The sequence below is a fragment of the Podarcis gaigeae genome (genome assembly GCF_964106915.1).
Source record: "Podarcis gaigeae genome assembly, chromosome: 3".
Lineage (NCBI taxonomy): Eukaryota > Metazoa > Chordata > Lepidosauria > Squamata > Lacertidae > Podarcis > Podarcis gaigeae.
The window spans coordinates 55,917,012-55,942,548 of NC_139680.1; the positions used below are offsets into that span (position 1 = coordinate 55,917,012).

The following is a 25,537-nucleotide window of genomic DNA, read 5'->3' on the forward strand; positions in this document are numbered from 1 at the left end:
TTTCTCCAGCCATAACCAGCTACGCTGTCTCTTATTTCTCCCTTCCTAAGAAACCACCCCAGCAGTTTGGATTGACTGGCTTGGGTTATTTTATTTAATCTTGTTTCCTAGCCTTCTCTATTTAGTTATTTAAATTCCTTACTCTTTTTTTAATATAAAAAGGGCATGGATGCTTATTCCACACCTTATGTGTATTTTTAGCTGAACAAACTGATAACAAAACCTCCTGACAATTGTTGATACCAGTGGCAGATAGTAATTTCCATTGTTGCCTATGATTTGAACATTTTTGTTCTTTCATGACTTAGATCTCTAGCCCTTTAAAATGGTTCAGAATTTGACAAAGAAAACTACTCAGAGGAAAAACACCCTTTTAACTGTTTTTGCTGTCATAAAGCATGACAAGAAGGTTCCATTAAACTGACCTGAATTTGTTCTAAAATAGACTTCAATTGACCCTACTTATTTGAAGACATTCATATATTTAATGGATGGGGGGGGGGGAGAACAGTTTGCTTTCACTTTGATTACTGCAGTCGCTCCCCTCCCAACCTCTTGAAATATGTTGATGATTTTATTTATTTTTTGTCCTCTTATGCTGCCAGTGATGACCACAGAGGCCTTCTTTCTACAACTTTAATTCCATCTGATTGTCACAGGATGTAAAAGCTAAATTTTATTGCCAGCTGTATTCAAATAACATTTAAGGTTTAGAACTATTTTATCCAAAAGTTAAATCTAAAGACCTAGATTGCATCCTATGTATGATTTACAGATTATGCATTTTTGTCCTGAAATTTTCAGTGATGCCCCACCTTCTAAATTATTTCAGTATATTGTGAATCTTTTCTGTTTGGTGAATATGTTGTGTATCTCTCTCTCTCTCTCTCTCTCTCTCTCTCTCTCATTCTCTCTGTTTTTACACAGTTATGCATTTGCACTGAAAACTACTTATTGCGGCTAATAATTCTACAGCCATAGGCTACTGCACTTAATCCTTCCAGATGGTACTGACCAATCCAGTTTTAGACCCTATGGACTAATTCTGATGGCTGGGTTCAGACAGTGGTTAACAAGATATTTTATACCACCCTTCAGACAAATTCTATGTCACTGTACATCAAAAGAAAATATACAGCAAAACAGTTAAAACAGCATATTAAAAATACAAAACAAGCACACACACACACCTAAAAATGCATCACTTGACTCAGTTAGATCTGAGGAGAAGCCCCCCCTTTTGTGGTAGCCACTGACTTGGCTTCTTCTCAGTCACAAAGGTAATGGCCTTTTTATTCATTCAGGGTTTTACTTAGTAAAAAAATAAACCTATTTTGTAGATGCTTGGGGTGGTGCCAAAGGTTGTAATTCTTTGGCAACCCAACAACTTAAAATTTGTAATGATTTTAAGAGGGCTACTTAGTCTAGATTAAATTGCATGTAGGAAAAAGTTGGATCCAAAGCACATTTATTTGGAAGTAAATCTCATTTGTTTAAAGTGATGGTTATTCCTACATCCCTCACATAAATGTGGCATTAAATAGTTCTGACATACTACTGCTCAGGTTATTGGCATTGGATATTGCTTAGTACCATCCAGAAGCTGACTGGGGCTTATTGGAGTTGTAGTCCAGATGTTGTTGGACTTCAACTCCCATCATTCCCAATTACCAGAGATCCTGGCTTGGACTGTTGAGGGCTGGAGTACAACATCTGGAGGGCCACAGGTTCTCGCATCACTGCTTTGTAACAACAAACCCATTATCTCTATATAATTATTCATCAGCACCTGTAGGATGCATAGTAGAAAAACAGTCTAACTGAAAATGCTCACAATGCTTTGGAGTTTTCTTCCTTCTTAAGTCCTGTGAGTAGTCTAAAGCAGTCCAGGCCTGCCTACTGAGCAGGCTTCAATAGCTAGCTCCAGGAACGGAAGAGTAAATGCCACACGTTATGATGGTAAATACAGACGTGCTGGGTTTCTGGTTAGTATTGCTACTAACACAAACACTTTGTTATTATTTATACCCCACCCATCTGGCTGGGTTTCTCCAGCCACTCTGGGCGGCTTCCAACAAAATATTAAAAATACAATACAACATCAAACATTAAAAACTTCCCTAAACAGGGCCGCTTTCAGATGTCTTCTAAAAGTCAGATAGTTGTTTATTTCCTTGACATCTGATGGGAGGGTGTTTGACAGGGCGTGCACCACTACCGAGAAGGCCCTCTGCCTGGTTCCCTGTAACTTCACTAATAATAATAATAATAATAATAATAATAATAATAATAATAATAATAAATAGCATGGGTTATAGTATGTTTACAAATTAAATGTGAACAACCTGCCTGAAAGCTAATTAGAAGGGGTAATAACATTAGATTTTGCTGGTATGCACGTCTGTGATTTAAATGGCAAAGCTGGTTTGAAGAGCACTGAGGAATTTACAGAGAGTTACTTTAGTGTTATGTCTGTGTTCAACCATTCTCAGTATTGTAAATGTCCTAAGCTCTCTTGCCCAATTATGGATTTTCTCTTTGCTTATCTTCACACAACATACTGAAGCCTTAGCCTGAGCTGGCAAGTTATTGGATTTTTCATTGTATGCCTTTTTATCTAAAAGTGGTGGTGTTCAACTATATTTTGATGGAAATAAACTGTTACTACAATTGTGATTAATCTGTTAGTTTGTTCTTTAAAGGTTTACATTTTCCCCCTGTACTTTTCTTTCTTTGGGATCCAGCTTAGAAAAATTCGTTTTTGGAAATCCTTCTTAATGCTGTTTAAACAGGAGGTGTTTGATGACAGGCCAATGCAATTTCAAACCAGAAAGTTTATCACTAATATCTGTCAGAGGGTTAAATGGACAAGAGTCAAGTCCTGCCATTCGAATGATGGTGCCCTAAGGATTGTTCCAGGTTCATGCTAATAAGCTGGAACTAATTTGACTTGGCGTCAGATAAGTTAGAAAAAGAGTTTTTCATTTCCCTTTCAATTCCAAAAATGTTAAAAGACAATTTAACTAGCTTATATCAATGTCACACACAGCCCTTTTCCTACTGTGTGAAGCTGAAGGCTAAGAATTAAGTATTCATTCCTTGCTCCTGTGGGTTAGGGCAGTTCGAGATCAACTTGGAAAATGCCAGTTGAATTCCTTTCTTCCATGTTAGTTTGATTTTCAAATCAGGTTGTAATGTGTTAGCTACAACTATGTTGATTAAGTGGTCTACAAATTGTATGTTGTGTAGAAGAAAATAATCACTTTTCTAGTCTTCCAAAGACTGTATAGTTGAGAAGTTTTTTACATGGACTAATTTGATTACAGTTTATAGCACAACCTCTAGAGCAGAGATTGGGAACTTGTGGCCCTCCATATATTGTTGAAATCAAACTCCATCTAGTCCTAGCCAGTATGGCCTTGGGCTAGGGACAATAGGGGTTACATACTAACAACTTGGGGGGGGCACAGGAAGTTATGATAGTGGGTTTCCATATTTGAGGATACTTGGCAGTCACTCCAATCTGAATGGCTTTTTGTTGATAACTACTTAGATTGCGGAATCTGGATGGCTTTTAAAATGTTGTAAGTGTCAAGAGTTTATGACTGTATTTGATTATGTGAATAGCTTCAATGTATGGATGAACCATCTCACTTATTTGATGCCTGATTTGAGCTTTTTTTCCCTGCCCCCCATTTCTATATGCAGTTAAAATATTATTTGCTTATGATAACTTGTCCCAAGATATATTCAAAGTTCCTTAGTCTTAATCACTTATCATCATCAACAAAATCATTCACCTTTTATAACTTTAGATGGAAATTGTGATTGCTTTTAATAAAAAAAAAAGGAATTCGAATTACGGAACAAAAAGCACTTACTAAAGCAGAGCATTGTAAAAATCAATAAGCTTGCTAAATGGCTATGTGAGGTTGGGTGGGAAAAGGCTTGAGAAAGTGTCCAGGGCCTTTGGGGATTTAAAGGCATGGACTAATCCTAGTTTGAGTTCAGTACTCCGTGTGTGCAGCTGAACTCCTGCCTTGTTCATTCTTAATTTGGCTGGGACAGGATTGAGCCAAGCCCTTTTAAGACCCATTTATTTCTTTTTTTTTTTTTTAATAAATTTTTATTAGGGGTTTTTACAAAATAAAGTACAAAAATAAACAACCTTTCTTTTATCTCAACAGAGTTTCATGACTTCTTTGGACTTCCTCACATCTCCCGCTGCCATTTTCATCATCATAAATTTTTCCCAGCAATTTATCATCTAATTTGCAAATTTTATAACCACTTATTTAAATATAATCCTCTGTAAATTAATTTCCCTTAATCTCACTTTACATCCCATTTCGATCCGATTTTGTGGTGGCCAATTATTTATGATCAAACATCCTACTTAACTTTCCACCAAATCACAATATTTTTGTAAATAAATCTTAAATTTCCTCCAATCTTCTTCAACCCTCTCTTCTCCCAGGTCTCGAATTCTGCCAGTCATCTCAGCCAGTTGCATATAGTCCATCAGCTGCATCTGCCATTCTTCCAGAGTGGGTAGATCTTGAGTTTTCCACTTCTTGGCGATAAGTATCCTTGCTGCTGCTGTTGCGTACAAAAAGAATGTTCGGTCCTTCTTTGGCACCATCTGGCCGACAATGCCCAGGAGGAAGGCCTCTGGTTTCTTAAGGAAGGTATACTTAAATACCTTTTTCAGCTCATTATATATCATTTCCCAGAAGACCTTCACCCTGGGACAAGTCCACCAGAGGTGAAAGAATGTTCCTTCATTTTCCTTACATTTCCAACATTTGTTGTCTGGCACATGGCATATTTTGGCTAGTTTAACTGGGGTCATGTACCACCTATATATCATTTTCATTACATTTTCCTTCAGAGCATTACATGCCGTGAAGTTCATCCCCGTGGTCCACAACCTTTCCCAATCCTCAAACATAATATTATGCCCAATATCCTGTGCCCACTTTATCATGGCCGACTTAACCATTTCATCTTGTGTATTCCATTTCAACAGCAAGTTATACATTCTTGAAAGTACTTTAGTCTTAGGTTCTAACAATTCTGTTTCCAACTTCGATTTCTCCACCTGGAATCCTAACTTTTTATCCTTTTTAAAAATTTCTTGAATCTGAGCGTAATGTAACCAGTCTCGCACTTTGTCTTTCATTTTTTCCAAACTCTGCAATTTCCAATTGTTGCCCTCTTTCTCTATTATTTCCCAATATTTCGGCCATTTGGCCTCCATATTGGGTCTTTTTCGGGCCTTAGCCTCCAAAGGTGATAGCCATCTTGGAGTTTTATTTTCCAATAGGTCTTTGTATTTTGTCCAGACATTAAACACTGCTTTCCTGACAATATGGTTCTTAAAGGCCTTATTGATCTTAACTTTGTCATACCATAAGTATGCATGCCAGCCAAATGCATTGTTAAAACCTTCTAAATCTAACACATCAGTGTCCTCTAGAAGTAGCCAGTCTTTTAGCCAGCAGAAAGCTGCGGCTTCGTAGTACAACCTTAAGTCTGGCAGGGCAAAGCCCCCTCTTTCTTTCGCATCAGTTAATATCTTAAACTTAATTCTGGGCTTTTTGCCCTGCCAGACAAATTTAGAAATATCTCTCTGCCACTTCCTGAAGCACTCCGTCTTATCCACAATTTGCAATGTTTGAAATAAAAACAACATCTTAGGCAATACATTCATCTTAATAGCAGCAATTCGGCCTAACAAAGAAAGCTTCAATTTTGACCAACTGTCCAAGTCTCTCTTAATTTCAGACCAACATTTTTCATAATTATCCTTAAATAGACTCAGATTTTTTGCTGTTATGTTTACCCCTAGGTACTTTACTTTTTTAACCACAGCTAGTTCTGTTTCTCTCTGAAGCCGTTCTGACTCTGCATCTGTCAAATTTTTTCCCAACACCTTAGTTTTCTGTTTGTTTAATTTAAAGCCCGCTACCCGACCAAAGTCCTGAATCAATTGTAACACTCTTTTTGTACTAGATTCTGGCTCTTGCAATGTCAAAACAAGGTCATCTGCAAAAGCTTTATAAGACCCATTTATTTCATTGGTAGGGTTCAGCAAATGCTCACATCTTTCCTATTGAAACAAAAATGCTTAACTTTGGCTAAATCATGCTCTAGAACATGCTTCTTCAAAGAAGCATAATTTTCCAAAGCACCCTCACCTCCAGTGATGACTGATCCTGCAAATTTTATTTTTAACATGCTGTAGCTTGAAGATTTCTCCTTCAGAGTATAATGCACTCCTCTGCCTTTTTTCACTTCAGTCACTACCTTGATATGAAGGTATCTTCATCCTCTGCCCTTTTGCCAGGGGTGAATTTGCCTCACACCCTTTCTTGGGATAAGACACAATTCAGTCTATGTAATGTAGAGTTGTTCTTGGGGACCACATGGCAGCAGTGTCCAATAGGTGGGGAATGATCAGACTCCCATGTAAGACTGCTCTGCCTTCACCCCTTCCTTCTTCTATTTTGTAGTGTTCTCCTACACTCTACAATTTGAGGGTGGTTTGTTTTTTTCCTAGTAGCCTTTTCTGGGGACTGAGTACGAAGGTGGTAGCCCCTGATTGGACCTTGGGACTTTTTGGGGGGTTTTGCCTACTGTTGCCTACTGAATAGTACTGTTCTTTGATTTGCTTTTGATATATATATGGTCTGTTTTGCATTCAGGGCAGGTAAGTAAGGGAACTTAAGAACTTAATTGGCAGGCATGCTGAGGCATTAGGGAGTTTAAGATAACTCTTGAGTCACCTTCCACAGCCTTGGGCTTGGCAAGCCCTTAGGACTGCCCTTTAGGCCTAGCATGTGCACTGTGAACATGTTGGGTTCACATAGGTCCACTTAGGAAGCAGGGAGAATCTTCTCCCAATCCCTTATTGGGGATCCAGGGAATGCCTGGTGGAGTGGAGGGATGCTGCTGTCATATATGAATGTCAGTTCAAACCCAGCTGCCCATGCTAGGTAATTTGGGTATTGTTTGGCAGATCTTCTGTTGTTATAGTTGACTAAATATGACATTTTCCACCATTACTCTGTCTCTCAAATCTTCTTAGATGTTGTGTTGGCAAAGCTTCCTGGGCTGCTTTTGAAAACTATTATTTTTCTTCTCACTCGAAAACTGTTGCTTCCTTGTTAATTTAATCCCAAACTGATTTAATCGCACACTGGTCTATTGAGGCCTTTGCTACATGATAGTGTTGCAGTTCAACTTCCTATTTACCTCCTCTCTTTGGTAAACTAAATGCCTAGAAACCAGCAGTGACTATCTAGTGTCAGATCAAGTTAGGCATAAAGGTGTCAGCTTTAAAAAAATATTACCTTGTGCTCCAAAAGTCTGCCATTTTTGCTCTGTTATGTTTAAAATTGCTGAATAAATTCTGTAATGATTTTGAGGGGAAAAAGATAAAATGTTGGAACCAATGTCACATGGGCGGATGGCTGCTACACAGTAGATCATTCCCTTCTCCCCTCCACACACCCTGTGCCTCCACTGGGAAAGTATGGGAAGTGGATTGAACAGCACAGACAGTGGAGTGAGGGTCTGCAGTGGCAGTAGAAAATTGTCCACATGCCCAAGTTGTATTTGCATGTGCTGTTCTGGTGAAGCATTTCAAGGGGTGCAAGGGACTGCCTGGGGAAAGGCAGGGAAAATCTATTTTATGAGTGGTCCTGCACTTGTTAAGTTCTGGATGCAGTCCACTGCTTCATTTTGTTTTGCCTAACTTTGATAATTTCTTCAGCTCTGTTTTCTATGAGGAGCTGCAGTGTGCTCTTTTGAACTGAAGGCCTGAAAGGTAGAATTTCCTTTTGGTAATAAATTTCTTTTTTTTAAAAAGAAACAACCCAAAAAATTGACTGTAGTTTTCAGACTACCTTTAATGACTATAAATGAGATTTGCATATTTCATTTTTAAATAATAACATTTCTATTGCTTCCCCCTCATTAAGACATTATTATTAATCCATTCTTAATAGAATGCTAAGAGCTAGCACTAAAAATAGCATCCTAGATGCCTTCCCACCTAAGGTTAAAGAACCGAGCAGTCTAAATCTGAACACTTTAAGCTATATAAGATAATATCAGCTCTGTCTTTATTATTTGCCCTCATTTGATATTTCCTATTGGACCTGGTCTTGTCTTGTAGGCAGCACGGCTTGGTCAATAGAATTCTGAATCGCACCCCTTTTGTTCTGCAGGCGAACATCCGATTGTGCTGCACCAAAAAATGTATATGTCATAAAAGCAAGACAGCAATGCAACAATATATTTTTGTGCAGTTATGATACCAAGTAAAAAAAATAAACACATGGTGCTTCAAGTCTGAACTGCTTGTGTATTTATTTTCAGCTTGTCTTTTTGTAATACATATGGTTCACTTATCACTTACGTGGCTAAAAATACAAATGTGTGGTTCAGTTATGATGCATGGAATGCAAATGTTCAAGGATACACATTAAATTCAAAGTGTCTCCAAGGGCTATGAGTCATAGAGTTTATGGCTCAATATCCCCACCCCACCCCATTGTCACAATTTTCCATTTATTTTTCCTAAAATATGGTTCTCATTATCACACCTATATTGTTTTCTTTCATTTTCATGAGTTTTGAAATGCTGATTCATTTGTGCAATATAAGGTGTACGGCATCTGCTATGTAGTTCTGAAGCTTTAGGCTCATTGTGTTAATTTGGGAGTAGAAATTATCTTCATTTCCTGAGACCTACATGAGTGACATATGCTTGGTAGGATAATTGAGGGGAATAGAGAGCAAAGAAATTTATTTACCTAAATCTTAGAAGTTCAGATAAGACATTCACAGAGAAGATGTAGAAATTGCTTTCAACATTACTTGTAGGATAAGATTGCATGCCTCACTGCATAGAATAATTTCCTGTGCCAATTGGATGCTGCATTTGCAAGTCCAAGTTATTTCTCAAATAGTGCTTGTTCAACCTCTCTTTAAACGTAGTAGATCTTCCTCATCCTTCACTGCCTACTTAAGTATAGAAATCTCTTTGGTTAAATCTGTCTAGCTCATAAAACTATCCCCTGGGCCAAATCAGTCACTCTTGCCTATAATCACTTATTCTTGCAACCTTCACAGTTTGAAGTGGTGTGTGATATGCTATCCTGTTTCTTTTTAATGGATGTAAAACAATATCAGGACCCTATGTAGAGCCACCCAAGGTCTAGGCTTAGGTTTTGGCTGAAACAGCAGCTGTCTATCCAAGTGCCTGCCTGCTGACTCCACAAACAGCTGCAGTCTAGGCAAACCTAGAAGATGGAAGTGGGACCTGATGAATGCTAAATGTGATAATATTCGAAAGGACCTTCAACCACTTAGAAACAGCTGATAATACTTCAGTCATGTTAATGACACATTTTTAATGTGCATTCAGTACTATATTATCTCTCTAATATGAAAACATTTTTTCTAAAAATAGCATTCAGTCTGATGCGTATCAGCTTGGCCTTCCACTACAATCATTTTATGCCTGAAGCTTATGTAAAATGTTTGGAAAATGGACAGTATCATGCTGAGTCTACTTTTTTTCTGAAATGAGGGAGTGAGCACTATGGATGCTATCCGGTGAATTGCCTACCCAAAATATCCTCTAGAGGATTAGGAAAGCCGCATAACAGATTTAGGGAGCATGGGGGAGAGAAGAAGGTGGGGAAGTTTCATTGTGATGCCAGAGGTCCTTGCACTAACAACAGCACTTTGCTGGATATTGCCAAAGGAGAATATTTGGAAACTTTTTTGAAGGCATGTTGTATCTAATATTTAGACACATCCATTAGTGTGTTTGACTTCTTATATAGTGACTCTGTTCATTCTTTGGAATAACAATTGACTACAACTATTTCAAAGCATTAGGAAAAGGGTATGTAATTATAAATATGGTAAGTGGACCATTGCCTAAACCGAGTCTCCCGAGTTTTACATGGAACCATCTCACTCCCTTCCCTCTTGGCTGAGCACTCTCCACATTCCTTTGCCACCTCACTTTATCATTTTCCACAATTAACTGAGACTGCAGTATGAACTCCTCATTCCTTTCTGAAATCCTAGTGGATTTGCAGGCTGCATGTTTGAAATCCTTAGCTGTGACAGTTTAAATCATAATGTTTGTGCTGTGCTGCCCTTCTTCCCCAAATACTTCAGAAATATATTCAATAATATTATAGGTTTGTTTTCTGGCCCAATTTAAAGTGCTTTAAAGCCCTGCAGCTTTGGACCTGGTTAACTGAAAGACTGCCTCATTCCATATCTATCTTCCTAAACCTGAAAATCCTCTTTGGAGTCTCTATTTTGGCTGCCTCTGCCAAGTGAAGTGAGGAAGGTAACTACTAAAGAGAAGTTCCTTTTGGTGGTGGCACCCTGCCTGTGGAATAACTTCCACAGAAAGGTTCACCTGGCACCTTTTATATTATATTCGTATTTATTTAACATGTTTTATATACCACTTAATTAGCAAGAACAAGTAAGTGGTGTGTGTGTTAAAAATGTGAACTATATATAAGAACAATACCAACAAAATCAAACTTAAAAAACATATTTTTTAAAATCAAAGATTAGATAAAACCTTATTTGGCACCTTTTAATTCACCTAGGCTTTTATATTGTATTTTAAAACTAGCCTTGGGCTGCTGTAGCTTAATGTGATTTTAATTTGAGTAGTAAACTGTGTTGTCTCCGTTACAAGTATTATTATTTTTGCTGCACAATATTGCTTATTGATGATTTTTAATTATTGAAAACAGTGTATTTTTAATACTTTATTGTTTGTAAGCTGCTCGGTGAATATTTATTGATGGGTTGTGATGTAAATTTAATAAATAAGTGAGAATGGGTATAAAATGCCAAATAGATTTGAGTTGGGCCACATGTAATTAATGAAAACGTTTTCTTCATTTATTGCTAAAAAATTTTTTGTTGAAGTGGTGGAGCTAACTTAATGTCACCCTGTGCAAGTAAAGAGATTGTGTGCTTTAACTGGCAGAAGCAAAGCTTCCTTTCTGGGAGGTGGGAGGATGCCTGGCTCTGATGTGTAACTGTTTCAGCAAGGAGACAAACAAAATACCTAGCAGGAGATCATTAAAAAGTACCCTGTCACTTCAGGGAGACCATGTATTGTAATGCAGATTATATTGATTTTCTGCAGATTCATGTGTGAAACTAAAGGCTCCTCCAAGTGAGCATAGGTACTAAATCTCTTTGAGTTACACAATGGGAAGCGGCAGGATGGTTGATGTGGTGCTTCTCTTATCCAAAAGTTGAGATCAGGAGGTTAATAGTGGGAAGCTTCTGGACTTCCTCTTGAAGGCTTAATAAATTATTGCATTCACACTTGGTGGATTGCTAAAATGAAGAGATTTGGGCACCAGGGTATTGAGCTTTTTAGCTGGAAGTATACAGTACATTATTATTCTTCCTGCCTCCGCGCCCCGCTTTTGTGCACATTAAGTCCCTTTATCTGGGGAGGAAGAACATTATCCTAGATATAAATTCAGAGCTTGTTTTCAATCTGTCTCTATAATTACCAATGCTGATTTACCTCTGTCCCCCACCCAAAAAGTATACTCATTTTTTAATTTGAGCTGTGCATTTCCAGCTCTCATTACAATTAGGCATATGGAACTAGAGATCATTTTACTAAGAAAAGCTATTGGACAACAGTAGAAAAAGCAGAATGAAGGAATCTTACACTAATAAAAGTGGGAAATTATTTATTTTATTTCATAAAATTTATACGCCGCTTCAATGTAAAAAACCACACACCTTGAAGTGGTTTACAAAAAGGTTAATACAATAAAATAAAAAATTACAGCCCTACTTTAAAACATACAAGATTTAAAATACTAAAACAAGTTAAAAATGCCTCAACTTTCTAAGCATCTGGATAGGCATGTCCAAACAAGAATGTTCTTTGTTGTTGTTTAGTTGTTTAGTCGTGTCCGACTCTTCATGACCCCATGGACCAGAGCACGCCAGGCACTTCTGTCTTCCACTGCCTCCTGCAGTTTGGTCAGACTCATGTTTGTAGCTTCGAGAACACTGTCCAACCATCTCGTCCTCAGCCGTCTCCTTCTCCTTGTGCCCTCTATCTTTCCCAACATCAGGGTCTTCTCCAGGGAGTCTTCTCTTCTCATGAGGTGGCCAAAGTACTGGAGCCTCAGCTTCAGGATCTGTCCTTCCAGTGAGCACTCAGGGCTGATTTCCTTCAGAATGGAGAAGTTTGATCTTCTTGCAGTCCATGGGACTCTCAAGAGTCTCCTCCAGCACCATAATTCAAAAGCATCAATTCTTCGGCGATCAGCCTTCTTTATGGTCCAGCTCTCACTTCCATACATCACTACTGGGAAAACCATAGCTTTAACTATACGGACCTTTGTTGGCAAGGTGATGTCTCTGCTTTTTAAGATACTGTCTAGGTTTGGCATCGCCTTTCTCCCAAGGAGCAGGTGTCTTTTAATTTCATGACTGCTGTCACCATCTGCAGTGATCATGGAGCCCAGGAAAGTAAAATCTCTCACTGCCTCCTTTTCTTCCCCTTCTATTTGCCAGGAGGTGATGGGACCAGTGGCCATGATCTTCGTTTTTTTGATGTTGGCAGTACATGCACTTTGGAACTTTAATGTTCTTAGCAGGTGCCAAAAAGAGTAAAGTGGAGGTGCCTGCTTGATCTCAATAGGCAGGGAGTTCCAAAGTGTATGTACTGCCACATTAAACAACCGAGTTCTTACAAATGCAGAATAGGTATTGTTATGTGCCGGCGTGGTTGCTTGAGAGCAAACAGGCAAGACTCCCACTGGTCTTTTCCAGGCTTTATTATCTGTACAAAAACATTTACAGTGCAGAGCGTCTCAAGTCCATGTCTGCTCAGTCGCTAGCAGAATCTGGGAGTGGGCGGTCCTTAAACCTTCCCCAGCATAACAGTCTTTTGACCCCCACTCTTCTCCTCCCCTCTCTGTGCGCAAACCTACTGCGCAGAGAGGGCGTTGGCAAAGGGGGACTTGCCTCCCCTCCGCTTTGCTCAGGCTTGGTGTTGCGGCTCTCCCTAGCATCTTCTGATCTCTGCATCCCTTCCCCACTGGAGGCGGGGCTTCCCTCCTCGCCAGAGGAAGAACTGCTTTGCAAGATCTCCGGAGGCTCCCTGTAACACAACTGCTCTTCCACCTCTTGCCTTTGAAGTGATGGCAGTTCCCTGACAGGTATTATGTGACACATGTAGTAGTGCCAATTCCGCTGATCAGAGCAGCTAAGTGGACATATGTGGGGTAAGGTGATATCATAAGTAAACTGGTCCCAAGTTGTTAATGGCTTTATATACTATTAGTAACACTTTGAATTTTGCCCAGTAGATTTCTATGTAATTTGCAGTAAATTGGCAAGGATATCAGATACCAAATAGTTTTAGTACTGGGCCATATTATTCAGTCCAGACTAGTTTTTAGCATTTTGTGGGTAGGGAGTGGATTGAAAACTTTCAGCTGGAGTTAGGTTAACTTTTTAAAGATGAAGTGGCTGAGGGTCTTAACCTTCCTGGGGGGTGACTTTAGCACCCCCCTACCATCCTGCTAGCCAGCCGCTATCCTGTACCTGATTTGGGTTGGTCAAGCTTGGGGTTTAATTGAAAACGGATCAGCTGTTATTTTATTTACTTGCTGCCATTGTCTTAATTTGTACAGTAAAACTTTAAGGTATAAAAACCTTGCAGATGCATTGCTAGATGGCAAAATAATTTAATCATTCACCTGCACACAGTTTTGGACAGTTGTGGCATGTTAACAAGATGAAAGAAAAATACAGTGCCAATTATCTTCCAGTTTACAACAAAATCTATGCATGGTTGGCTGGCAGTGATAATTACTTTCCACAGGTCACACCAAAGCTAAATGGAGCTGGCCAGACCATGTTTTCTGCATTTCGTCAAATGTTGAGATGGATTGATGGAAGGAAATGATAAAATAAAGCATGACTCTGTAAGGCAAAGGGGGAGAGTGCCATGAAACTGCTGGCGAACACAAACCCCTGTGTTGCAAAATCTACAAAAATGGAAATGTAACACGTTGGCTAATAACTGTTAGTGAACATATACTTGATTATGATGTCATTCAAAATATACAAATATTGTATTTTTGTGAGATGTGTTGTATGATATATACATCATTTTGAAGTGGCTTACTCATATATTTTGAATGACATCATAATCAATTATATATTCACTAACAGTTATTAGCCAGCATGTTGCGTTTGCATTTTTGTAGATGAAACTGCTGGCGGGCACGTGAAATATGTTTTGGCTTTTCCTTGCTTGTTTGCTCCCAGTTTAGTGGCTAACTTTTGTACCAGGACAAGTAGTCATTGACTGGAGACTCTGCCCATCTTCTGGCTAGGTAAAGGGCCAGTGCAGCTGTGGACTCATTCTGGGTGATGGGGTTTCCAGTTACTGAGATCTTTTCTTGGGGCTCTCTTTATCCCCCAAGGAACCAGCCATCTGATTCTACTGACAGAGGTGTCTTCTCAGGCCTCAGGGGATCAAAAGTAATGCAAATGCTAGTTTGGTTGTATGAAATACCTAAAAATGCCCTACGTATCTTTTGTATAAACAATGGCATTATGGTTCTGTTGGAAAAGAAACACACACCAGCAAATAAAAAAGAGGACACAGAGTTATTATGCTAACTACATTTTTCATAGTTCTCTACTCTAATTTGCTCTTCTTGCACATACTTGGTGTGTTTGTGGATTGTGTTGTTATTTTCGCTACAGGGTAGCACTGGACTTCGTTGTATCTGGGTGGAGTGAGGAATTACCTGCTGCTGTTGTGTTCTTGTTTAATGGACATACTAAGGTTCTTATCTGGCTTTCTGACTAGTGTGTCCTCCAAGTCTTCCACCCTTTAATTTAGTACCAGAATTTAGTTTTAATGAGCTCAGTTTTGTCTTGGAATGCAAATGCAAATAGCAAACTGTGCAATTTCTAGAGATGTCTTGAGGCATGAGGAGAAATTTTTTAGCTGTCACTTTGAACTGCTTCACTTTTATGTAATGGGTCTGCTATAAAAGAGGTAACAAATACTACAATTGGTGTATTCAGAGGGGATTATCTGCTTCATATGCAGTCTTTGTGGGATTTAGAAAACAGCTGTCAGACAAAATAAAAATACATGATTTTTTTTGGACTCATCTCTTTAATTGATTTTAATCTATTTGCATCCGGCCATAAAAAGTTCCTTGTTGATGATATGGCAAATAGTGTGAATGTAATTAGTTAGGAATTCAGTAAGCCTTCCGGGGGAGGGGGGGAGACCTTTCAAGCCTCTAAAAACAGCTATTGTGAGTTCAATCCTGAGAAAGTAAGCATTTCTAGGCCTTACAGAAATCAATATTTGCATCCACAGTGAGGCACTTACTCTGTCTTTTGCTCGTAGTTCAGTTTTCTGAGTAGCTTCTGCCCTGTTCAAATGTTCTGTTGAACACACAGAAGGTGTGAAATCGCACATACACTGTCCTGACTCCCAATCCTGTAGTATTAAGCATTCATCTTAATGTTTGTAAGAACCTGCATGTGTATAAACTGTACATATATCATGCAGATCATGCAGATGTTGAGTATACGAAAGTCAGAAGTAGAGACAGACTGTGCTTTTCTCCTAGAAAAAAAGGTGCCTGTAATGTGTGCCCCAAAAAAAATCACTGGAGAGAGACAGCACATGAAATCCCACTTCATATGTTAAATGTAAATAGGCCGAACATTTTAGAGTAGAAGAATATAATGAGATATAATAATAATTGAGTTAGAACTAGCATAGCAATTACTAATTTCTGTACAGCTGGGGTACCAAGAGAGACAATGGAGACAGCCAGTAACATAGCAAGCCGGGGGGGGGGGGGTTACTCCTCACCGGATGGGAGGTGTGTAGGGTGTCATGGGGGTCTGTAAGCAGCATTGGGGTCTGTAGTGTGGCATATTGGCTGCTGTGCATCTGAGGGTGGGATTCTGGGTGACAGGAGCTTGAGGGTGGCACATTGGTAGCTGTGTGTTTCAGGCACTGCGCGGGGGGGGGGGGGGTGCGGAGTCACTTCCTGTCCCTGAAATGGGCAGCTACAGAATTCTTGTGTCTGCCTTGGAAAAAGCTCAACAACAACTTTTATTTTCTAAGAAAAGCTCAACAACTTTGGTCTGCTCCAGGTGCTGGTGGGTTTGCTATGCCGCTAGATACAGCCATGTAGTCAGAAGTGTACTAGGGGCTGGTCAGGTTGGCCCCTGCTAAGTGCAAGGAACAGAAAAACTGTGCATCTCCTGGTGCTTGGGAAGATAAATCTGGATGCTGGCATGGGCCGTTGCAGCAGCCCTGTGGAGTCCCCTTCCCAGTTGGCCCTGGCCTCTGCTCCCCCAACTTGCCTTGCTGTGGTGATGTGGTGACTGATAAATGTCACGTCAGGCTATTAATTTACCACAGCTGAGTTGCTTTTCCCTGGTGTTTTTCCTGCATGTGCCACTGCATGCTTATCTCAAAGAGGAGGGGCCATTTATTTAAGCATGGTTTACTTCCAAGTAAAGTGTGCACTGTGGCACATCCTCCCATTTAGTTCTTTTCTGCTGGTGCCTTGTTGGAAGTAACAGGAAAGGCATGCAATATATTGTTAGAAGTTCCTGCCTACGGCTTGCTAGATTTAGGCTGCAGTCCTGTACCCACCTTTTTGGGAGTACGCCCCATTGAGCTTGGTGGGATTTACTGTACTTTTGAATAGACATTTGTAGGATCGTGCTGTTAAACACCAGTTTAAGAGTAATTTTAGACGATTTAATTATGTCATTTTTTTCTGGACATGGTGGGGAGAGTGTTGATACATCTCCTTACCAGGAGCGCAAGGGAGCCCAGGTACACCTCTGCATGTAGTTGAGTGCATTTTTCTCTGGAATCGCATTACTTTCCTTATCTGCAACTTTCCAGGTTCCTTTAGTGTAAACAATGAGCCAAGCTGTCTGAAGATTGATAGTACTTAGTGAAGTTTAACAGACAAGCAAAGTGAATTCCTATCTCAGATTATTGGATCCAGGAAATCGTACTAACATACCAGAAATTCATTCCTGTGGTGCTTTAGGTTATTTTTCTCTCACACACTTTTGTGATCTTATTATTTGAAACAGACAGTCATTATTTCGACTGGAGTGTTCTATGGTAGGTATAGATTTTTGCTCTAGATTCATGGTGCTACTGTAGTACCTTAGCCTTGAGCTCATTTAAGGGCAGAGGCAAAAAGAGTGGTATACTGCTGCATTATTCCAGCATTGAACCACTAGGATTATGAGAGTATGTATCATCAGTGAGTCTCTTCTTTGGTTCACTGACTTGAGTGCTTGCAGGAATAAATCATGTTTTGTTTCTACCCCAATTAAAATGATGGATGTTTGAAACCACTTGTACAGGTTCTACATCCTCTAATCTAATGAAGCCTGTATAAATGAATAGGTGGTCTAAGGATGAGTTTGTGGGGGAACAAAACTTTACTCAACATTGCTGTCTACTGGTAAGTATGTTCCACAATTAAATGAATTAGCAACAGCAAACAGATTACTGCCAGTGTTTTTATAACCCTCTTTAAAAAGTTTTGGGGAAAATGCCAATGGAAACAAGAAGTTACCTGTGTGTTGTATTCTATAATGCTCAACATAGTGAATGAAGGTTAGGTCCTGCATTCAAAGATGTTGGCCTGTTCCAGTTCCCAGGTTGCTTTTTTGTTGAGTTCTACAATGATGCAAAACATATCATGGATTGTCATGTTGAATAGCGTTCATCTGCTTTAATTTTTTTTAAAAAGCATAGTCAGATAATAAGTATCTCAAAGATATTATTACTTCTGCCATCATGAGCAGACCATGTGGAGTTAACACTGTTACGCAGAGACAATTGAGTGTTTTTGAGTCCCATTGAAATCCACTGAAGCACAGTTCTACTGCAAGCACCACTCATTTCAATTGGTTTTAAGCCCCCTTCCCTTTCTCTAGATTAGATGTTGCCAGTGCAGTGCCCCCCCACCAGATGATCTCCCATCACCCCTGGTTGTTGTTGGCTTATGCTGGCTGCAACCAATAGGAGCTGGGAGACAATATGTGAAAGGCACCAGATTGGTTTTCCTCACTCTAGATCAGGGCTGCCCAATCACAATCTACTGGTCGATCGCAGGATGTACGTGGTCGATCCTGGTCAATCGTGCCCCCCCCCCAAGCTCTACTGCCAGTTTTTTTAATAGTGGAAGTAGATCACAGTCTATTGGAAGTTGGACAGCCGTGCTCTAGATTGTGCTCATAGGTTTCAGATGCAAATAAAAATAAGAGACTAGCATTGGGAAAGGAATTATACAAAATCAAATTTGCATGTGAATTCACTACACCATCCTAACCAATTTGTGGATTTGATGTCTGTTGGATGTCAGCTTTCCAGATCACCTAGTTGCACATCTTGTATGAAGTGGGCCAAGGGCTGACTTGCTTGTGCTTAAAGAGGAATTATAGCAGCCTACAAGTGGCTAACTAGCACGTAGGGATGCTGTCACATATTGAAAGCATGGCAGCAAATTCCCCTGGCAGTGACACATCATTACTGCCATGTGTTTTCTATACAATTTCTCCAGAGAGTGAGTGACAACATGTCATAAAGTCCTGGGGGGTGGGGGCCTTGCGGCTATGTTTTCATTGCTTTCAAAGTATACAGTGGCAAGAGCCCCACATTTGTACACAACTGTAATAACATTTTAAACACAAGTGAGAGAAGGCAGACCAGCTCAAAAGCATGTTACTAGATTCCTGTAAACTAAAAACATTCTCAGGTGGTGGTGTTTTCTTCAATAAATAATTTGTGCAAATTCCTTTTAAAATATCTAAATATCTGCAGGGAATCAGGACAAGGCAGGCATTACACCAGTCGCATGAGGAACTAGGACCATCTAGAATTTGCTCTTGGTCCCATCCATACTTACATCAGAGTATGGATCTTCCTTGAAAATGCTCACTTCCAAACTTTGTCTATATATGTGACACCAAAAGGCAGAGGTGCCAAGGAAAACTCTTCATCTTCTTTATCTGTGCTTGACATTGACACTAACTCTCTGTGTGGCTCCCCTGTAACTAAGCACCCATTAAGATTTCAGGACTGTAGTTTTGTCAGGATTATCTCACTGGTCAGAATTTCAAATAACAAAGTAGGTGCTTCCCAAAAGCCATTCCTTTGTTCAGAAACTTCCATATGCAGATATACACAAACTAGGAACTGATTCAGCTTGACATACTTATATCTACTATGCAAACAAGTGTGTTGGCATGTAGTAGTAAACCTTCCTCTGTTACAGTACGGTAATTTGTTGACTGAAAATGGCAAGACAAGAAATGGCTTTGGAAAGATGGCTACATGTATTTAGCTTTTTTCTTCCAGGCTTGTTTACACAACCATTTGACATCATTTAATAGGAATATCTGGCTTAAATGTGAATAAATGAGCCAGAAATTCCATTAAGGAATAGCTTCCATACTTCCCATGAGGTTTGCGAGAAGAATTGTCTTAGGTGATCATCATTGGTATAGTCTCACCCAACTAACACAAAAGAGTCACGTTTGATTTTGCCAGATAAAAATCTCATACTATGTAACCTTTCTTTGTTCCATTGAAAAATGAGCCGCCAGCAATAAAAAGATCTAGAGTTATTTTGATTTAATTTCTTCATTCTGGTCCTGAAACAAAGGTAAATGTAGGGGGGAAGGTAAAGGACCCCTGGGTGGTTAAGTCCAGTCAAAGGCGACTGTGGGGTGTGGTGCTCATCTTGCTTTTTAGGCCTAGCGCAAACAAAATTAGGCGGTGAATTGGATGAATTCCTTTAATCTCTTTGAGTACCAGAGACCAGAATGCTTGTATTGCTTGAGTTTTCTGCATTCTAATCTTGACTATTATGGGTTTTGATGCAGTGGGATATTCTCAGTGTAAAAACAGCTGGTCACAGACAGGAGTTGAAGGCTCCTCCCCCCACATACTGAATTCTGTCTCTGAAATCTTTATAAAGTATGGGTATCCAGCTCATCTTACTTTATTTATTGGGATGAGTGTACTGAAAAAAGGGTGTGTGTTTGTGCTTCCATAGTGATTGCTTGAGAATACATTGAGTAAATTCCGTTTAAATAAAAACAAGGCTCCCAAGCCAGCAACTGCAGCATTCTTTGAGCTCAAAATTTCATGGCAAAAGTAAAAAATCCTTCCTTTTAAAGTCTTGTTTTAAAGTGAAGCCTTGCTCTAGGTGCATGTCACTGATGCTTATTTCACTGGAGGGTCTACATTTTGTAATGCCAGAGCAGTAAATCAAATTCCAGAAGATAAATTAACATGGAGCAAATTTGTACTGGCTCTGTTAATAACTAATCTGGCATTAGGTTTTTATTACATGCACAATAGGAGCTTTGAGAAGCAAAGAGGATGACAAACAGGCTCATACTTTGGTATTTTATTTAAAAGTTAAAACTCTACTTGCACAAGCACACTTGTTGCTGTTGTTGTTGTTGTTGTTGTTTTCAAAGTGCTGATGTCTGCTTATTTCTCAAAGCATATATTATTGATTGTCCCCCCTACCCGCATTGACAGACTTTACAACTATTGTTGGGTCTGCCATATATTTCCAATTTTTCCTCTTTTGGAAAATGAAAAATAGCAACTGAGTGAACATCATGGTATTTCATGACATTTTCAAATCTGAACATCTGGGAAGTTGAGAGTGACACTGACAACAAAGCTGACAATAAGGTTGATTGTTTTACAGCATGTGTATATAGCTGTGTCATTGGTGCCTGCTTTTTTAAAAAAAACACCAGCTAACTACAGCCTTTCTGTTTTTGCCTTGAATATAAAATAATATACCACATTCATTTTCAGGCTTTACATAGAAGTTTGTGTGTCATGTGGTTCAAAAAGAAAGCAATGCAGATATTCACTAGGGGGAGGGTTAGGCATTATTTTATATTGAACGAGGGGAAACTCAGCTGCAGAATTCAGTATAAGTGATGACATTGGGAGGATTTTGACAATCAGACATTTTTCTGCCTAAAATGAAAATGAAGCAGCTAAACATTAATTACTCGTACTATGACTATTATATGTTGTGATATAGAAGAAGATAAAATCAGAGATGGGGAAGGTTTCCCCCCACCCCTGTTATGTTTTGGAAGTCTGGATTGGTTAGTGGGTTGAATAAGTAAGAGGTTTAATAACAATCAAAAAAAATATTTGATAGGATGCAACGTTTTGTAAACTGCTTTGACAATTTTACAATTTTATTACAATTAAGTGGTATATAAATGTGAAATCAAACAAACTGGTAGAGAGGGTTGAAATGGTTAAATAAAAGAACTGATTTGTCTTTTTCTGCTGTATCTTATGTTAAATATGATTTTTAGTGCTCTTTTGTTGTTTTGTATGTGTGTAAAAAAATACTTTTTTCATTATTATTATATTTAATAAAAATTTAAAAACAATCTTGAAAGGAAGGGAAAGTGAAGGCTGGGGAATTAAATGAGAATAAAAACACTTATGTAATTTTACTAGTTGCTATATTTGCATCAATTGTAATATGATTTGTTGAAAGCTCTAGATCAGGCTTCCTCAACCTTGGCCCTCCAGATGTTTTTGACCTACAACTCCCATGATCCCTAGCTAGCAGGACCGGTGGTCAAGGATACTGGGAATTGTAGTCCCAAAACATCTGGAGGGCCGAGGTTGAGGAAACCTGCTCTAGAGTTATATGGCATGTATATGTAACCTTACTCAGGCTGGGCACCCCATAACCTGCCTCACAGATATAAGAAAAGTGTTTACGTTCCTGGATATGAGCATCACATTTTGCTGGAAGATCATCATTCTCTAGTGTTAGCCCTTCTCTCCCTTTGGACAAGGATCATTGCTCAATAAGAGGGCATCTGCTTTACACACAGACAATATTGGGTCCCTGGCAACTGCATCCAAAGACCCCTATCTGAAACTCTGTGATCAGTGTGAATGATACTAAGCTAGATGGACCCAATGGTCATGAAGCAAGTTCCCATGTCATACAAGCAGGAACAAAATGGCTCCTCCATAGCTCAAACAAAATGGCATACCAGTTTATTAGCTCTGTTAAAATTAGCAACTGGTACTGTGGTACCTCAGGTTACCAACACTTCAGGTTACAGACTCCACTAACCCAGAAATAGTACCTTGGGTTAAGAACTTTGCTTCAGGATGAGAACAGAAATTGTGTGGCGGCAGCGGGAGGCCCCATTAGCTAAAGTGGTACCTCAGGTTAAGAACAGTTTCAGGTTAAGAACGGACCTCCAGAACAAATTAAGTTCTTAACCCAAGGTACCACTGTACTGTAATTGGAAGGTCGGTCACATCATACATGACATGCAGATAGGGTGACCTGGTGTCGCATGTTGAAAATATGGTCCTCTGTTTGAATGGCTGTTAAATCCAATGTTGGTATAGTGATAATCATTAGATGGGAAAGCAGGGATACTGAAGCTGCCCATCAGTAATTAGAACATGGATATTAGAATAAGCAAGCACACAGGTCACCAACTCATACCCTTCCCAATTATGGTGAGATTGTTTTTTTTAAAAAATTATAGTAATTATTTCTAAATTTTCAGCTATGCATATAAATTAGGATATAGATTTAAAAATAAATAAATGTAGAGGTTGCTTTCTTCCCAGGAAGGCATTTTTTTTCCTTAAAAAAAAAAGAAGAATGGGCTTACTGGTCATGGATACACAATCTTATGTAACAAAATCAGTTGCAAAATATGTATTCCATGCTATAAAGGTTCGTAAGCAACTTCTACAGAATTGATAGGGGTACTGGCTTTGAGTTTGCCCTAATTTTTTTTTAGTGCTACATGGAATCAACTTTATTTTGAAGGTCTGCGGACTATTAATACATTTTAATACCAAATTCCTTGGAGGCTTTCTGATTTAGTCTTCTGTGAGTTTTGTCACCCTAATCGTATGGTTTTACAGAATTGCATGCATATGAATTATTAGTCAGCAGCAACAGAACTTTGCATAAGAACATGTCTTGTTTTAAATGTAGCTACTCTGCCATTATACAAGGATGACTCAGTGGAGAGGGTGGTTGTATGTTGGTGAGTAGCAGCTAATGGATGAGTTGATTTCTGAAAATGATAAGCTCTAAAAGGTGTTACACAAGTGGTTGGATTTTAAAAAGTGCATTGCCTACTTGCCTTAGCACTTATATAAGTCTTAAAACATTTATTGCAGTAAAAAAAGTATTTATAAAATTGCATGGAAGGAGGAAGTGTGTGTGGTTAATTCTTTAAAAATGTACAGTACTTCAAACCTCATTGATTTTAATATTCATAATTTTGAAGGTAACTTGCATTATGATATTGCCAAAACAAAACCAAGCTACTGATATTTGAAGTGCTAGGGTGGTATTTGACTAAGTCATACTTGGAGAAGTCCTATTTCAATCAACTGAGTTAGTTCATACACAAGCATAGTCTATGACTTTGTTGGGTACCATCCTAGGCAGCCTAATATATTGAGTTTAGAGAGGCTTTGTCCTTGTTTTCTGTATTAAAAATGCTCCCACAATTCCTATTTTTTTGGGGGGGGGATCCACAACAAGAAAACCAGTTTGCTGTAGTTATCATCAATAATTTTCAGCAAACAGGGTGCTTCCAAGAACCATCTATGGGTCCCTAGACATTAGGATTAATTCTGTTAGGGCTGGGAAAGGCTCTTGTCTGGAATCCAGGAAAGCTACTGAGTCAGTATGGGGCAGGTTTGTCCAGTGTGGAATCTCCAGATCTTGTTAGACACAGGCTCCCTTCGGCACCAGCCAGTATAGCCAGTGGCCAAGGAAGTGGGCTAGCCTTGGTTTAGACAGTACTGAGCTAGATGTACAAATGATCTGATTGAGGAGCATAGAGCATAAAGCAGCTTGCTATGATATTGTTAGGGTAACTGCTGTTCTAGCTTTGCTTACCAACAAGCATAACAATGCAACATATTACATCTATCAGTGACAAATTCCTGCTGTACACTGAGGTACAGTTATAGGTTATTTATTTTTATAATACACTTTTTTGTTTTTGGGGGGGAGTTTTTCCAACTCTTTTAAGCTTCCTTTGAAAACAAATCCTACTTACTGAACTTTCTAGTTTCTCTATGCTTAGTCATTTTAACTGGGAAGAGTTTGCAAAAATTATTATTCAGCCACCCACATCATGTTTTGCACTTTCTAGCACCATTTTGGATACATTGTCTGCTGTCTTATTTTTACCAAGTATGTTATGATGGTTTGAGTCATGGGTTTTTCAAGGTGTTTCTTTTTTAAACAAATATGTGAAAGCTTGTGTGGAAAACACATTGCAGTATGTATGATCTGTTTTAAGGGCTTACAGCCTAATCCATATCTTGATTTAGCCAAACTGCTTGGGTTTATGTGAATTTTTGACCATTAGTGGAGCCAGCAGTTAAAGTTTTTGTCCTACAATACTGACCTAATGTAATGGATCAGGATAAAAAGAATTTGAATTTCCTCTGGGCTGGCATGTGTTTTCCTTACAATTATAGCTCCCTATACCACACTAGAGACCACTTCCAAAGTTCTATTAAAAGAAGAATATAAGAACCTTTTTGGTTCAGGCCTATCTATGGTCAAGACGGCCAACCCAGTCAGTTGTGTGAAATGCTCAACAATATTCTCCTGCCCATGATGCCCAGAAATTATTATTCAGTGGTAATATAGCTTTCATAACTAGTGGCCATTCTTTGCATTATTTTCTATTGATTTGTCTATTCTGCTTCCAAAGCCATACAACTGGGTGACCATCACTACATCATGTGGAAGTGCATTCCATAGTCTACCTGTTACCTATGTCCTGTTTAAAGACCTACTTCCTCCTGCCTCTCCAGAATCCTCCAACGTTTTGCTTAGTTGAACAATATCCAGGTTCTAGTATTGTCAGAAAGGGAGAACATTCTCACCATCTACTTTTCTTACACTATACACACTTTTATACACTTCTGTCATGCCCCCACCATTACTCACATATATTTTTTCTAAATTAAAAAGCCTCAAGTATTCTAGCTTGACCTAAAATGACAGTTGCTGATTATTTTTATTTGCCATTTTCTGAATCTTTCCCAGTCCTACAATATCCTTATCTTGAGATGTGGTGACCAGAACTGGTGGCCAGAACTGTACATAGTTTTCCAAGCATGGTCGGAATATAAATTTGTATAATGGCATTATGAAATGGACAGCTTTGTTTTCAGTCTCTCTTCCCAATGATCCCCAACATGGGCTTCACCTTTTTCACAGCAGCTGGGCCAACATTTTAATTGAACTATGCACTATGGCCCAAAAATCTCTTTCCTGATTGGTCAGTGTGGATTTATATCCCGTTAATATGTAAGTGAAGTTTGGGGGGGGGGGAATTTGCCCCA

General features: G+C 39.0%; 1 protein-coding gene across 5 annotated transcripts in view; it reads left to right on the forward strand.

Annotated features, from left to right (window-relative positions):
- Window positions 1–25,537, forward strand: part of NKAIN2 (sodium/potassium transporting ATPase interacting 2) — a gene marked incomplete at its 3' end in the record, with an annotated part of 479,738 nt that overhangs the window by 44,272 nt on the left and 409,929 nt on the right. The window lies entirely within an intron of this gene.